The sequence below is a fragment of the Drosophila persimilis genome, unplaced genomic scaffold, assembly GCF_003286085.1.
Source record: "Drosophila persimilis strain 14011-0111.01,24,50 unplaced genomic scaffold, DperRS2 tig00000000-arrow-pilon, whole genome shotgun sequence".
NCBI classification, from domain to species: Eukaryota; Metazoa; Arthropoda; class Insecta; order Diptera; family Drosophilidae; genus Drosophila; species Drosophila persimilis.
Window position 1 is genome coordinate 6,760,156 of NW_020825288.1, and position 16,564 is coordinate 6,776,719.

Here is a 16,564-nt window from a genome sequence, read left to right on the forward strand (position 1 = left end):
TCTATACGCGATAACCAAAGAGTTAAGGGGTATATTCGATTTGAGGTGTGTAACACCCAGAAGGAAGCGTTTCGGACCCCATAAAGTATATGTATTCTTCATCAGCATGAATAGTCGAGTCGTTATAGCCATGTCTGTCTGTCCGTCTTACTATAACAGCTAGAGCAACCAAATGGGTGTAGAGACTCTTGTCATATCACACTATATGAAGTTTTCCGCCTGCACAAAAGAAATTAAGTACCTACCAGATCATTACTATAGCCAGAAGATCATTCTCTCTCTATCTCTCACACGCTCTTCGTCGTGCAGTGTGCGCGGGAGCGTTATAGTAACACACATATTGACTGAGTGTGTAGAGCCGCGGCCCTTGCCGCATTTGCTTTCTACTTTGCCCAAGTGAAGGTGATTTTAGAACCCATTATTCTTAGTCAGTAAGGCAAACACATGTATGTAAATTTTGGCAACAATAAGGGCAAAGCTGCCACTGAGTCACTAGCTAGAATGATTTTCACTTGCGTCAAGACTTGCTCCACTGCTGTTTTCTGGACATGTGTTTCCGGAACGCTACGCTTATCATCTTTAAGACAAAAACCTCATTCGCAGAATTGTATCATTGTTGTATCTGCAATAGATGATAAAGATTATCTTTGCCGGCCCAACAGTAGGTGCCAGAGTGATAAAAAATAGTTCTAAAATCATATAAAAAGTGCCCGATCGCATAAGGTGTCTGGACCTCAGCATAGTCAGTGGCAGTGCCTCTAAAAATGCAAATGCAGTCGAGGCCTTCGGGAAATGCCAAGCCACAATAGCAGCTACACGACCTGTGTGAAAAGTGAAGATAATTAAGTTTTAGCTCAGGCCCAACAAGGTGTGAAAAGCGGCTGGACGAGACGTGACAATAACAAAAACGAGTACAATAGTCTGTAGGAAAAAAAAACATGGCTTACAAGTCGTTCAATTAGAATTTTATCAACGTTCGCTTGGAGCGGGGGACAGTGCAAAGTGTCGCAAAAAACACGAACAAATGCACGGTACGTAGGAGTTCATGAATAAATAATGTTGGGGTTGGGTGCGTATTAGGAAGTCGGGGAGCTGTAAGCTCGCCCCGAACTGATAACGATTCGCTGCCATGGCCATGTGAAACGTAACCCCCATGGGATGCCAGGCGATCCAGAGGGGGATGGGGATGGGACCGCTGACAGCTGCCGATAGACTGTCTATATGGCACGGCGCGTACATCTCTGAGATAGAAAAAAATTGAGACAATATATTTTGTTTGTTTTTTTTTTTGTTTCGTTTCGTTTCGAAAATAGATTTTCCCATTTTTTATGTGGCGCTTTGGGTCGCCACGGGATACTTGCTGTAAGTAAGAGGATTGTACGGGTACATGGTATTAGGGGCTGTCCGATTTGTATTTCACCAATGAAATGTGCACAATATGTAGAATTTGAATATTATTTTCTTGTTTTTTATTTTTTTTGAGACGTCCGTCGTTGTCTTGCGCGTGTTTCGCTGTCCCCATGTCTTCAATTTATTTCGTCTACTTTAAATAAAAATGAAGAAAATTTTTAGCGTTCATTGACATTACAAAAGAGACGAAGAAATGAAAAGAAAACGAATCCAAAACGAAAACGAAGTCTACACAAGACAAGACTGAAATTGAACATTTGTCGAGAACCCCTCCTCCCCCCAAGACCGTGCCATATGTGGGTGTTGTCCGATTCGTAGGGGATTCTGTGTCCCCACCCTGTGATGAACCCTGCCCGAAAAATGATCGTGAAATAAGTATTCTGGTCGGCTCTCCGCACTCCATCGCGATGGTTACGATACTTTGCGATACAATGGGTTTTCGTATGCCCATTTGTATGCAAATGAGAAGGGCGCGCCCCCCCCCGGCGGGCCGAGGGCGGGGGGGTGACAAATAACTCTTGTCTGTAACCGCAATATAATTTCAAGTAAAAAAAGTCCAAAAATAAACCTAAATAAATGGAAGTGTGATGCCGGGGCGTGACTTTAGGGTGTTGTGCTGCTGGAGCGCTCTCAAAATTGGCTTTTGTTTTTTTTCGTTTTAATTTATATATATTTTTTTTGTCAAAATATATTTACGTGATCTGCATACAAGACAATTCTCTGAAGGCCCGCATCTGCCGCCCCGCCCCGTCGCGAGCCACCCACGTGCTTCGAAAGAACCAAAGACTCAACTACTCATTTTCTAGCTTAAGAAAACTGTCAAAATGGGGAAAAAATATTTAAGAAATATATGAAGAAAAAACGAAAGAAAGCAGACGAACTTCAGATGCTCTCTAAGAGAATTTTTCTAGGTTTATTCTAGGTGTAAGGCCTGAAAGGTCTGATCTGGTAATGATCTGTAAAGTATTCCTTTTTCGATAGAGTATAGGTAACGATCATCAAAGCTAACCAGACACGACACGACTTGGCCCGAAGTGATTGCTCATTTTAATTAATTCTTTTTTAATTTATCAGTCAAGATTAATGTTGAACATGTTCAATCTGGCCGGCAGTTGGTATTCGAAAACCGAATGGGGAACTCGCTTAGCCGCGGTTTCTGTGTTAATAATTTAAATATGGATTTTAGGCAGACATTTTCGGCAAGGTATTAGCATAATTGGTGACCAATGTCCATCCCGGGACAGGCCGGGCCACTCAAGGCGAAAACACCTTTAATAATTATATCTCCAATTTTTCTTCACATTCGGTTGTTTCTTTTGTATCTTTTTCTGGTCACAGGTCGTGAATGAATTTTGCGGCAAATTATTTGAGTTGTTTTTGGGTTTCCTTTTTTTTTTGGTTAATAAAAATTTGTTTAACTGATTTGTGGGCTTACATCAAAAGGCAGAACCGCCCCTAAGCTGGTTTCTTTTCAGCTCGATTCTGTTTGGGCCTATCTCAATGCTTTATTCGGTGTTTAGTCTGTGGTCCGACCATAATAGGACAGACAACCGACTCTGTTAATGATTTTTTATTTATTTGCTGCCATTTGTTGTGAGCCGGCTTATCGCATCTGTGTCCATTTCCAGCCAGAGCGTGTAACATAACTTTACATAAATCCATTATATTTTAGCTTTACGATACTCGTTTAATTATTTCGCCCTCTCGAATGATATGATGGTGGCATCATCACTCTCATTCCCATCCCATCGCCATGGCAAATGCTGGATCATCGCAGCAGGGCAGGCATTATCTCCACACATTGTCGCTTTGCATATAAATTGGGGATCCGATGGTGGGATCTTTTGGGGACGGGACGGGACGGGGCGGGGCGATGCGGTGCGTCTTTATTCATATGCTAAACTCTTTTGCCTGAATTCAGAAGTCAAAAGTGGTTTCTCGGGGCTTGGAATCTATTTGAAAGCAATTTCGGAACCTTGGGGCATCATCACTTTATCATCGAACTCGAATGGGTGCGGTGCAGCAGTTCCATAAGCCGAACGCAGTTCGAAATCTGAATAAAACAAAAAAATAAAACATAAAAAGAAGAAACCTTCTTAATGGCATGATTTTGTTCCTTTATTTGAAGGAGTGCGGATTGGCTTTGGCTTTGGCTTTGCCTTTGTTTCGATTCCCAGGAATTAGACGAGGCCTTGCGGTTACTATGCGGGGTGCAATTTATACATTCGGGTGGCATGATTTATGAGACAATTGATGCCATTTTGATTGCACATCAAGCATACGGCTAGTAGTCCTGGCCCATCCGGACCTTCTCCGAATTCAACACCAGCCTCCAAGCCCCCGTTCTTCTGGGAAGCCCAAGATACCAAGACATACCTGACATCTATAAATACAACATCTAATCGCATTATGGCCACACGCCCTCCGGTCCGTGGTGAAATCGAATATCTGCCGAGGGGCTTCGACAACTGAGCGGCAACTAGAAACAAAAACCGAACCGAAAATTTGCATGCAAAATCAATTTAAAGTCATTAATAAATCGACCTGTTTTATTTATTATTTATTTACATTTCTCTCCTCGCTTTGGTTAAATATATTTCCGCCTTTGAATATTTGTATCCGATTTGTGATACCCAGTGATGTGCTGGCTGCTAGGGTATGTTGGGTCGCGGAGAGCGAGAGATCAACTAAGAGACTAGATAGCTCTAAGGGTATCTTTCAGTCGGCAGCTGTATCTTTTATGGTTCTATGAAGTTCTCACGAGCGCAATATATCTTGCCTAGACCTAGGACCACACGCGTGTCCGATCCCTAGGCGGCAGCACAGGTTCTTCAGAGCCCTAGCCGAGGCCTACACCCGATCAGCTGTCAGATGATAAATAGATGGATAGATGGATGTTAATTTGCATTGACAAAACTGCACGTCATGGAAGAGTTGATATTTACCCAAATGTTTAGCAAGAAAATAAACAAACTTCTGCTTACACGGCGTCTGAACAAGTGAACAAGTACTATATATGTACATATACCTACGGGGAGACCTGGTCTGTGTACGATCGATCTGATCTGCAAACGATCTGCGAAGCTACGCTAATTAATGCTGATAGCAACAAGCGCCGTACTCTCGTACTCGTACTCGTTCTATGGGCCTTATCTGTCCGGGCTCTCCGAGTCTCTCCGGCACGTTTGCCGGCGTTTTTGGGACCCGGGCTCAGCTGTTCCGATGGAAGACAAACACACTTTTTATTTAGTTTTATGACACTAGCAACAAATTAATAAAAAAAAAAACCTATTTGTATTTCTATTTTCGTCTGGTCCCATGACTTTTATTTTGATAAGAATAATTTTGAATTTTGTATTCGAAAAATTGTGCAACTCCTTCGGGACTGCCATAGAACATTTTTGTCCATATGTATGTATTTTTCGAAGAAGAAATATTGATTAATTGCCGGCGCTGAAGGCCCTGTTTTCAACAATTGTACATTTAACAGGCACGATCTTGGACTGTTTTATTTATTATTTACGCAAGTGCACGAGAATAAATTATTTTAAAAATATACGAGTGCTGGTGTGCGTTTAAAATTGTATATAAAATGCACAAATAAATGAAACATGAAATTCCGTTTACGCAAGTCGAAACATGAGCACTGCCCCCCCCCCCTTCCCATCTCGACTCCAAATAGCCTTTCGACGGTGGCATGGGAAATCAATTGTAGATTAAAATAAATGGCTGGTATATCCCTCGGACTCGTACTATATACAAATACTATGGCTGCCTGTCGGTTTCCATGGGCGCGATTCGTTGGCGTTGGCCGCTGGACAAAGCCGTTGCCTTCATTGCCTTCAGGCATCAGGCACAGTCCGTGAAGATAGCGCGTCGAAAAGTGTCAAAAATCGAATAATACTCCACACTCGGAAACAGCCTAAGCACTCTTATTAATTTTAGCACTCGACTCCATGCCACTCCAGACAATTGCCACAAATTTCGGGGCAGGCAAGTAAAGCAGGCGTGTCAATTGCTAAACAATATAAACACAAATTACTATGTTCGCCGACAGCATCGACAGCAACTTCAACTGTCTTTTTTTTGTGTTGTTTGTTGTTTGTTGGCAGCCGACTCCAAATGATGGCCAAAAAGAGCTGCCAATCCGATCCGTACCGTTAGATGGCGCTGCCGATCGTACATGATTTCCAGCATAGGCATCTCATTTAGCAGATATATATATGTATATACCCTCGTTTGAGGGGGCTCCTTGCCTTGTTATTGTACAATTAGTTGTATTTATGTTGCGGCTGGTGCGGCGACGGCAACGGCTGTCGCTGTCGCTGTCTGTCGTACAATAATTAAACGACCATTAGGCGTATTTAGCGCACAGCAATGAAATTTGGGTCATTACCAAAGCAAAAGTCAGCCCAAAACAGAGGCACACACGTGCTGGCCCCCGTTTTGGATGTGTTTATTATGATTATGATTATGCCCGCTGCCCGCTGCCCACTTGCCAACGCATCTGTTCTTCATAAATATTATGGAATCCATAAATTAGAGCCTGCTGGCCGCCAGTCGATACACCCAGAGTGCCCAGAGGCGCTGGCCAGAAGGCGAAAGTCTAAGGCTGATATGATGATATTTCGAATATTGAGGCGTGCGTGAACAATTTGAGGCGTGGGAACTTCTCAGTCTTCTTGGTCTTTATGTTAGATCCCAGTTTCAATCTCAATGAACGTGGCCGCAAGCTGGCGTTGCTCTTTCGGGCCAGAGAACTGTGGGCTGTTGCCAGGGTTTGTCCAGGTTTGCCCCCAGGGCGCCTGGTTCGTGTTTATGGGCTCACTGACAAACTGACAACTAAACTCAATTATGGCCTAATGAAATCGACAATTGGCGGGAAAGAGACAGCCGGCCAGCCGGCCAAAAATTGAGAGCTGCCAACGCCCCGCCGTACCGCAGAGAGTAACAGAATTAATTATTGGAACCGTAACAGTTTTTGTTTGTAAACCTGCCAGGCATGTGTCAAGGAAATTGGGTCAAACCGTATGCTCTGGGCGCCAGAATTAAAGGTATCCGCAAAAAAGAAAAAAAAGCCAAACTTGTTCGGGGCCCCAAAGTCTTTGCCTTTTGTGTGGGTCCCTCCACAAATGAACTCTTGTTCAATTTGTCATGCCCGATCGTGACAATTGAATCGATCGCCAGTAGATTGATGGCAGACCTCTAGGAAACTAGAATAAGAACGTGTGGTGGTCTCCAATTGGGGGTCATAAATACGCGCGGTTAATGAACGCCGTAAAACAGGGGGACACAATGCAAATCGATAGACAATGCCCGTAAAAAATACATTTGTATGGATAGTACAAGCCATTGATTTCGCAACTTATGGCCCCTGGTGATCGACGATCGACGATCAACGATCAACGATACGATCGTGGTGTGGTGGAAGCTTGGCTCCGATGTGGCAGATGTGCGTCGTCGAGAGCAATGCACATACAGAGTGTGGCACACCTTTTGATTAGGACGGAGGAGCAGAGCTACCCACTAAGAAAACATCGTCTATGTGGCTATGTGGGTCTGCTTTGCTTAGCCAACACAAGAGAGTACACAGACTGCCGCTCAAGTACATCAACCTCGAGTGGATCTCGTTAGGCAACCAAATAGAATACAAAACTGAAAAACTGAATAATTCCGATCATAAATATTAATTTATGCGTATAAATCGCCATATTTGCTGCCCTCTACAGGCCATAATAAAATCGAAAGCCTTCGACTGCACTGGTTAGCCCACTTGCGGGGCCCACAACCCACGGACCGGCTATACTCGGTACTGATTTAAAATAGAGCTCAAGTGGTTCCATTAATCCCAAGCGATGCGCCAAATTCGCATGAAGAGCATGCCGTTCGCTCCTTTTTTGTACTAAACGGCGTACAATTAAAATTAAGTTCCACCAACATTGTCGTGCTCAAATTTCAGCCATTAATAAAACATTATGCGTATAGTTTTAACAAAGCACATTTCCTCCTTTGTGGAAACAAAGGCCTGGGGAAGGCCCTCTTGTCTCCCGGAAGCTGTACAGATTTTTGCCCTTTCCATTGTATTTACAAATCGTTTTGGGGATGGGGTGCGAAGATTGTTTTTTACGCATCGCCTCGTCCCTGGGTGCCTGAGAGAAACCATTTGGGCCAAAGAGCGGTAATTATTGGTCTAGACCAACTGTTTGTTGGCTCTTGTAAACATGTCAAAGCGAAAATAAACTAATTGCCCCGGCATATCCGACAGCTGCAGGAATCTGTATTCAATCGTACATATACACACACGTATATACATATGTAAGTGTAGTCTCGGCCACAAGGTTAACGCGATCCCAAGATACTTTCATATTTTGAATGTCAAGTGTTTTAGGCGATGACTTTTCGAACAGATGCTTGGCAGATTCCGAGCGAATTACAGAGGGCAGACATTAGTTTTGATGGCGTCTAATTGTCAAATATAAAAACGGCATTTGAATGGAGTCCACAGATCTTTCGGATGCGAATACTGCGAATTGTGTCATGTCATGCCCGCGTCAAGCTGTTAGATGATTCTTGTAAAAATTCCCTATGCCACACAATACACAATACAGATAATAATAGCAATTTCAACACATTTTGATGAGAACTGTCAAAAAAATTAAGAAATTCCAGCAGTACAGTGGCCATCATCGACGCCATCGACAGGCCCGGTCCCGGTCGTCCAATCGTCCCGGTCTTGTTGCCGGCCGCTTGCCTAGTTAATAAATATAATCTCTTTTGATGGATTGAACAGCACACCAGCGATCCAAGCTCAAGAAACCAAAGCAAAGCCCCCCCCCCCAACGGAGACCCGGCTTTGAATGGGCCTCCTTCTCCTCCTCCACCTCCTCCACTGACAACTGCCATCGCCATGAACTCTGGCGAGTTTTGTTTTTCGGTTCAATTGTCTTTGGTGGTGTTGTTTCTGGTGCGTAATAAAATAATACCAAAAATTTATTAATTTTTATGGTTTATATTTTGTTGATTTCTTTTGAGAAACGTTCTTTACGCGACAAAAGGCTTTTCACAGATGCTCCAACGAACGAGATCACACTATGTGGTGCTGTACCGAACCAGAGCATACCCTACCTGAGATCGTACCTGCCGAAAGATCAGTTAAGAAGTTCTCGACCAGCCATAGATTGGGGTTCACCATTAGTGATGTGGGGGACTTATCTGATCCTTTCGCTAGGCGCGAAACAATTTGCCAACGTTCCTATCGTTAGACAGTTCCGGTTCAAAGTTTTTTGGCTCGACTTTTCGTGTAGGGCACTTGCCCGGCTCAATTAACTTAGATCTTATCTTGGGGGCCATGCGTGCTCTCTCAGGGGAACCCGTCTTATCGCCTGGGTTTCGGGCAAACCAGTTTTACATAAAAGTAATCTCAGCTTTTGCCTCGTACTCGTCTTCGGCCTCAGCCCCAGCCTCAGCCTCTTGGCTGTCGGTTCGAATCTGCTTTTGTGGGCGCAAACGGAAATTTAATGAAGCGTTAATAAGTACCCAGAAAAGGGCCTTCAAGCCAAAGAGAAAAGGGTTCGCAAATACCTCTTTGGACAAAGGCAAGAATGTCGTGTATGTTGTTAGCTCTCCAGGGCCCCACTTATTTCATTTCTGATGATTACTCGTACATTTTGTTGGTGTTTTCTCGGTTTTCGCATATTCATAAGTTGGAAGGGCCGGCGTCTCATGTGGGGATATGGGGTATGTAAATACTGTGGCATGCTGGGCCTTTGCTTTAACTGGGGATTGTTCTCATTAGTGTTTGTACAGTTGTTGTAATTAAGAGCACCGAATGCTGTCTGTTCTCTGTCGGAAAGCTCTCCAATCAGACCCCAAGACATACATATGAATATCATGGACACAGTAATTATTTCAGCCCATTTTTCATTAAATTGTAATCATAATTCATTAGGGTATTATATACACAGCATCCAAAAAATCGACGCCTGTTGGTGCAGATTGGGGCTGCGCGACAGCGCCCTTCCTTTTCCTTGTCTGGCGTCGTACATGTGGCAATGTGGCAATGTTGCTGTTGTAGCTTTTGCTGCTGTTCTCTTGGGCGCAGCTGTTGCCAGCCAGTCAGCAGCAGCAGCAGCAACAGCAGCAGCAGCAGATTTACCATCAGCATCCGACCAACTCCAGCGTCAAGTGATCTTTCAGTCGCTTGCGTGACGCAGATCCGATCATATTTGCCTGCTCCTACAACGCGGACGCACCGCACCGCACCGCACCGCACCGCACCGCATCGTATTGTATGCAAAGCAAAAGCCAAAGGATTCCTCTGGATCCAATCTGCTTCTCTGTTTATGGCTGTGCCCAATTTGTGCCGAGGCTTGGCCCCGCTTGAACGCATTACAAATCGCGCGCAGGCGCAGCAGTGCAACAGTTTAGTGAACCCGCTGTTCGCGGCCCGATGCACGGGCCTGGCCTGGCCTGGCCTGCTCCTTTTTTGGGCCCTCGTCGCGTGAGGAGACCTTAGTGTGATCTTGCCGTTCCCCCTTCATGCCTCTTGGCCTGCATCCAAGCGGAAATTGCATGTTGGCGTTGCGTCTGCGCGACGGCTCAGTGTTTGTTCATCGGCTCTCCCAAGTGCAGTGAAAACTCAATGAAAGCGAAAAATAAACGCAAAATAAACAGAAAGATGTCGACATCTTCAGGGGACTTTCCACTGGACAGAGAGCCGTTGAAGCCCGGTCCGCCCATGGCTATCCTGGAGATCGTAAAGGTATTCCGTTTTATTTATGAATCCACCTGCAGAAGTACTTAAAGTTTGCTTTATAGTGGTCCAGTGTGGACTGTCACTCTTGGACTGCTTCGACCTCAATCGGTGTGCCATAAAAGAGTGCTGTGATTGTAAAATATGCTCTGAAAGTGCGCAGCATAGTGTTATTGCCTTGTTTTCGCATTCAGTAAGTCGTTGCAGCACTATTACGACCCAATTATGATTTTATATGCCGCTAATTAGGAAATCATTGAAGACAAACGATCGTTTGAGAGCTCTTTTATTGGGGCGTCTGATAGGATCCGCCAGAGACTCTCAGAACGAACCATCATCTCACTTTTGAGTTGCCGAAATACACAGAAAATTGAATTGCCGGTTGAGCAAGTTTAATCGCTCAATAAACAATAGATATACATTTATATATATCGCATTAATGTCACTGATTCAGGGACAATATCATAAATTAGAGTTAATTAAAGTGCAAATAGCCGCAAGACTGAATAGAGCCAGAGCCAGCGTAGAGTTTGCCGTTTGCATAATAAATTGCATACTTCCTGGAAACCAAAGACAAAAGTCAGTGGTCCAAAAATACCCGTGCCCGTACCCGTACCCGTATAACCGCCAGAGATCAACGCACCCACATGTCGAGCGGATTGCAGAATTATTGCCTTATGTCACAGCCTCGCGCGGGCGAGGCACGAGAGTATGTCATAGACTTTTGGCAATTAGAGCCAAAAAAAAAGCCATACATACACGAACCGAAGATAGACCGACGACAATTTTCAGAAAAGTCTCCGAGACTGGGGCAGAGGCGTTCCGTTTTTATTTGGTCATAAATTCGTGCGAATAGGGCAGGGCAGAGCATCGACTCAATGAGCCAAAACCAAACCCCCCATCGAGGACGGTTGGGCCAGGCAGGCACTCCTTGGCGGAACTGCTCTTGGCTTGTGTCAGGGCCAGAGTTCTGCTTGAGCCAGACACTTGAAGAAATATACTTTTCCGGTGGCGCCTACGGTCAAGTGCGAGACGAGGCCCATTGGGCGCCAGAATTGCTGGGATTCTTCTTCTACAGAGATATTTTTGCAAGCATTTGCACTGCATTTATCAGATTGTCACAATCCGTTGCAGATGGTTGCAATCGAGAAGTGCGATATTATTAGTTCTTGGCACAGAACGCCCAGAAGAAATGCAAATAGAAAAAATCAAATAGAAAGCATATTAGAGAGAGAGAGCGAGCAAATGGAGGTATACGTCTGACTGTGCTGGCAAAAAAATATATGAAAAGTAAATTCTAAAATTATTTCCAAGAGAGTAGCAACTTTCGGCTAGATGATAGCCAGCTTTTCTCTTAGATTGTTTACAAATGCCGCGTGAGCGTGAGAACTTGGGATTAGATCGGGAAATTTGTATGTTGGCCGAGAATATGCGATCAGTATGCTTTCGAATTTCGCACAAGATCTGCACAAGAAGCGAAACCAACCGAACGAATATTCGCGGGATTTTACGTCGGGATCGTCGAGTACTGAGCGAAAACTAGAAATATCAAAAATCGTATAGGATTAAATGAAAATAGCATAAGAAGTGCAGCGGAAATGCAAACAAAATTCACATATAAATTCGAATAAAATTGCATAAGTTCTTTTTGATGGGATAAATGTCATATACACAAATTACTCAACGGCGACCGGTGAATTTTCGAATATTTTTCTTCATTTGATCTGAGAAAATTGGGTATAGTTTGTGCAGATAAAAGTGCTCACGGCTGTCATTTACGAGAGGTGAATATATGGGATCTGTTAAGGGACATATATGTATTAATAATTTAAGAAAAGGACCTACCACAACAGCTAATAATATTAAATCACAATTAATAATTTAATACATATTTTATGGGATATATCAAGACACCAAAATTAGATCTATTGGATCGATGGATACATGTTGGGGCCAAAGAAATATATACCTCCTGTGTTTTAGTTTTATTAATTTCCTTCTTTAACGTCTGTTCTTTCTTCTTGTCGATCGGTAGGGTAGATTATATCGGGATCGGTAGGATATCGTTAGAGTATTATGGTTATTGGTTGGGGTACTCATGTGTTGCCCTTCAATACTTCCATATAGTACTGTTGATGGTCTCCTTCTGCTGCTTAGAGGAAAAAAACCACTTGAGGCAATTGCTTATATTAATCGCCAAATTCCAGAGGTTAAAATATTTGCCCATTATTTTGGATTTTGCCCCGACTACTAAGTAGTTTAAGAAATCTATTTTTAATGAATATTTTACACGATTGAAACAAATCGAACTGAATTGTTTATGCAAAACTTTCACACATTTCAGCGGCGCTCGAATCGAAATTCTATACAAATCGAGAATTAAGTAAACATGCCCTTTACTAAAAATAGTACACCCGGCAACGTTCTGCTCGAAGGAAAATCGAGAAAGCTAAATGAAAATAATTAGTTAATATTTTTGGTCCGCGAAACCAAACAAAACACAAGAGAAATGTGCGTGTAGAGAACCTTGAGCAAATAAACAAAAAAAAAAAAAAGCCCAGAAATTGGGCTAAAAAAAAGTTTAGACAAATGATGAGTGAGAGAAGCTTTGAGGTTAGATTTATGGGAAAATAAAATTTCCAAAAGCAACAACGCGCCAAAAAAGAACAGCAAAAAGAAAGGCCGAGCAATACATACCCTTGCGGATAGAAAATTATTTGGGTAACCAGATGATATACCAGTGATTCGATGATGGTTCTTATGAAAGATATGAATATCAGGAAGAGTCATAAAGGTGTATTCTCAAAGGAGTTTGGCCCTCTTGCATATGAAGAGTATATATCGATTATGTCTTTATATGAAATGCTCGAAAACCCGTGTATCGAAAAGAGAGCAATCGAGGATGCCGTTGCCGGTGCCGGGTCCCAAAATAGCTTTAATCTTTATTTACTCTAGCCGTTTTTTGTTGTATTTATTTCACTTTCCTTTTTGTGCACTTACCATTGGGTTTTTTTTTTAACTTTTTGAGCAGACAGAAGCGTGTCAGAATTTTGATATACGAGTATTTGTTTGAGATGAACTCGTGTGTGCAGCGAGTCGAACGGACGATTGTCGGCCATAAAAACTATGATATAATATATTCAGAGTAGCAACAACGAGGAAACAATAAAATTGTTTAATTAATTTACCAAAAAAGCAAAAGAAACCAAGCGAAAGCCAAAAAAACTACAAGTAAAATTGCAATAAAAATTGTGATATATGCAAGGCATAAACAAAAAAATTATAAATATATATACCAGCAATTTGACAATAAATAAAGCACAAAAAAAGAAGAACAGAACATGATATTAAATATGTAAAAATAAAAAAATAAAAATAAATACAAACGAAACACTAAAATAATAACTGTGGCACATGTGGGGGTCGAGAGCTGAGTGCCGTGCCGTGCCGTGCCGTGCCTCTGTCTGGCCGGGAAAATGTTGTCTGATGGATTTATTAGCTGCGACTAGACATCCTTACACAGCCAGATACTGAGACAGATACAGATACAGATACAGAGGCATATATTTCTTGTATTTCTAAGACGCTTGTGACACTATTTCGAGCGATTGGAATTTGGAGAACAGCCGGCGGCAACTGAATAAATGTGTAGGATAAAATGGCGTTAATTTCTTTGCTAAATATCTCTGAACCGTAAATAAATAGCGGAAAATGTGCTCACAGCTAAGTGGGGGGTGTTAAAATATTAAGATGATGTGTATTTGCATTAGCATAATGCATTAGTGGGCTACCATACGAGAAGGGGTCACCACTCGACCTTCCGTTAGCTGCACTGCTTGGCCAGTCATTATGGAAACCGTTAATAGATATGTAAATCTCTCCGCTGACAGACCAGGTTGACTGTTGACGCATATGCAAAACACGAAGAAAGAAAACGTGTCGGAAGTTGCACGACAGCAAAACACGCTGAAATTCTCATAACTCTCGTTTAACATTTATATAACATTCGTATGATTACTTGCTGTTCGTGTTTTTCTTATTTATTTTTTTTGTTTTTTGGTTAATTTTGCCTTTGTTTTGTTGCTCTTTCTTTTGTTTGGGGCACCGGGCCGCACGCGTTGCGATTGCGCTTCCTTTTGCGGGCCATTGTTGCTTCCGTTTACTGTAAAGATCATTTGTTATGTGGAAAGGCTGCCACCTCGCCACCTCGCCACCCCCCCCTTGCAGGGCAGACCAATCAATTTTAATTATCGAACAAATTAATCAGTCGCAACTTTCGTATCATTAAGATTAATGATGTCGGTCAAGTTGGGTGGCAACGGCAATGGCCACACAGGCAACACAGGCAACGCTCTAGAACGATCTAGACGATCTGACGACTTAAGGATACCCGGTATCTATCGATATTTTAATTATAACAGAAATGAATTGAGAATTATTTAATGCAAAATATGAAATTTCATCATTCTGATTATAATTTATTATAATGATAGCCCCTGCGGTGCTATATCTTTAAAATTGTGGATACCACAGCGGGGGAATCACAGAAATATTCTCAATAATTATGTGGCTCTTTCGATATTTCAAGTATTTAAGGCATGCGAGCATACCCCTGTGCTCTTCGAGTACTGGGTATAACAATAGACCTATCTATCGCTAGCACTGGCTATGCAAATACCGCACTTGGCTGAACCCGAACCCGAACTCGAACTCGAACCGAGTGCGAACTCGAACTTGAGTGTATCGCCACGAGCCGTGGCAAATGCGATTAAGGCGCGTATTAATTGCTCGTTTAATTAGGAGCCGAGAGCGATGGGCCAGGAGTATTTCCCAGTCCCTAATGCCAGTTCTCAGTTCCCCATCTTGATTCAAAACAATAAATACTTGTCGCGTTTCGCAGAGTGCACTGACCCCCCGACAAAATAATTTTGATATGCCCGACACACACATACATACACACACACACACATATGTATACCAAAGCATAAAGAAATGCTTATGCCGGCTGATTCATATGTCCCGTTGCCATTGTTTCGGGGAATCGACGGAGAGACGAAAATCAAATTCACAAATGCAGTTGGGTCAGTGACGTGCGTCAACCATTAACCATCAGCCGTCAACGAGGATCCGACGTATCCGACAGATACAAAATGTCTGCGCCTCGAAAGACTCTGCTCTGCGGCGACTGCCTTGTAATGAATAATTTATAAAATGCAGACGCAGGCTGACTCTCATCCGTCTCTCTCTCTGTCTCTGCTCGAAATCTGAATGAATTGCTCTTTTTAGCATGCACTTCATGGACCTGAGTGGAGGAGGAGCAGGAGGGCCTGCTAATGAACCGCTGGCGACTGGCAGACTGAAATACGAGCAGAGCAGGCTCGAGCATATGTTCATGCAAATTTTCAGCGATTAAAAAGCCATAAATTACAGTATCAACGCAAAGCGTTGAGGTTAATTGACAGACGGCCAGACAAACTCGCCCAGCACCAGACCCAGCCACAGACCCAGCCCCATCCCCAGACAGAGACGGAGACAAAGAGAATAGTGCTCTGAAATGAACGTTGCACATAAAATAAAACAAAAACAAAAAATGACAATAATTAGAAAAAATGAAACCGTCCGAAGGTTTCTCAAAAGCTTTTCCGCATTGTTCGAAGCCTGCTCTGCACTCTGCCAGTGTCACATGTTCTTCGGATTACACATCTGCCTCCCTGGTGTCCCCATTGAGTGGCTGGGCTTCGCCGGAACCGAATACAACCCAAAGTCGAGTTGGTCTTTTTCCATGGAAGAGCATTCTAGTGCTGGCCGACGAAATTCCCACAGATATGCTTACTCAGGAGGAATGCCAAGGGTGCCCAACCAATTGACCAGCAACGAAATCGATACAGCTCGGGGAATCTTCCTCAGAATAAGCCGAAGATTGATACTTTTAATGTTTTAATGTTTCCTTAATGCGATGATTGATGTGGCGCCATTCCACGCCAATGAAAAGTGCAGTGCGGCGACAGTGACACTGACAATGACGAGGGACCGCGCCCCCAACCCCACCTTTGACAGACAGACAGACAAATCCACATTCTGAGAGCACTGAGCACTGACAAGATCCTTGGCACGCTCTTGGAATGCTCGCCAGTTGGCTGGATATAAACCAGGCACTTCATAAAATTCGCATAAAATCATAGCAAAATTCCCCAGCGAAACATAACCGATCGATGCTAATGGGGGGCCCATGGGCAGATTCCACATAGCTTTTTATTTCTCTGCTCAGATCCCTCTTCATTGTACTTTGAACGCCTCCCCGCAATGCCAGCATTTAAAATAAATGGCATTGCTCTCACCTGAGGGTATATTTTCTTTATCCCGCTGAAAGTCTTAATTGCCCAAAGTGTGCCTCGTTTTTCA

General features: G+C 43.2%; 1 protein-coding gene across 2 annotated transcripts in view; it reads left to right on the forward strand.

The window, feature by feature from the left end:
- The window catches only part of LOC6587767 (A disintegrin and metalloproteinase with thrombospondin motifs 9), a 33,656-nt gene that overhangs the window by 1,971 nt on the left and 15,121 nt on the right, over positions 1–16,564 (forward strand). Inside the window, exon 1 of one of the 2 annotated variants that reach the window (XM_026984428.1) lies at positions 11,897–11,946. The exons of the other annotated variant lie outside the window; for it this stretch is intronic. The gene's annotated coding sequence lies outside the window, so the exon portion shown is untranslated. Of the gene's footprint in view, positions 1–11,896; positions 11,947–16,564 lie in introns of those variants that run through there. 2 annotated transcript variants of the gene reach the window in all.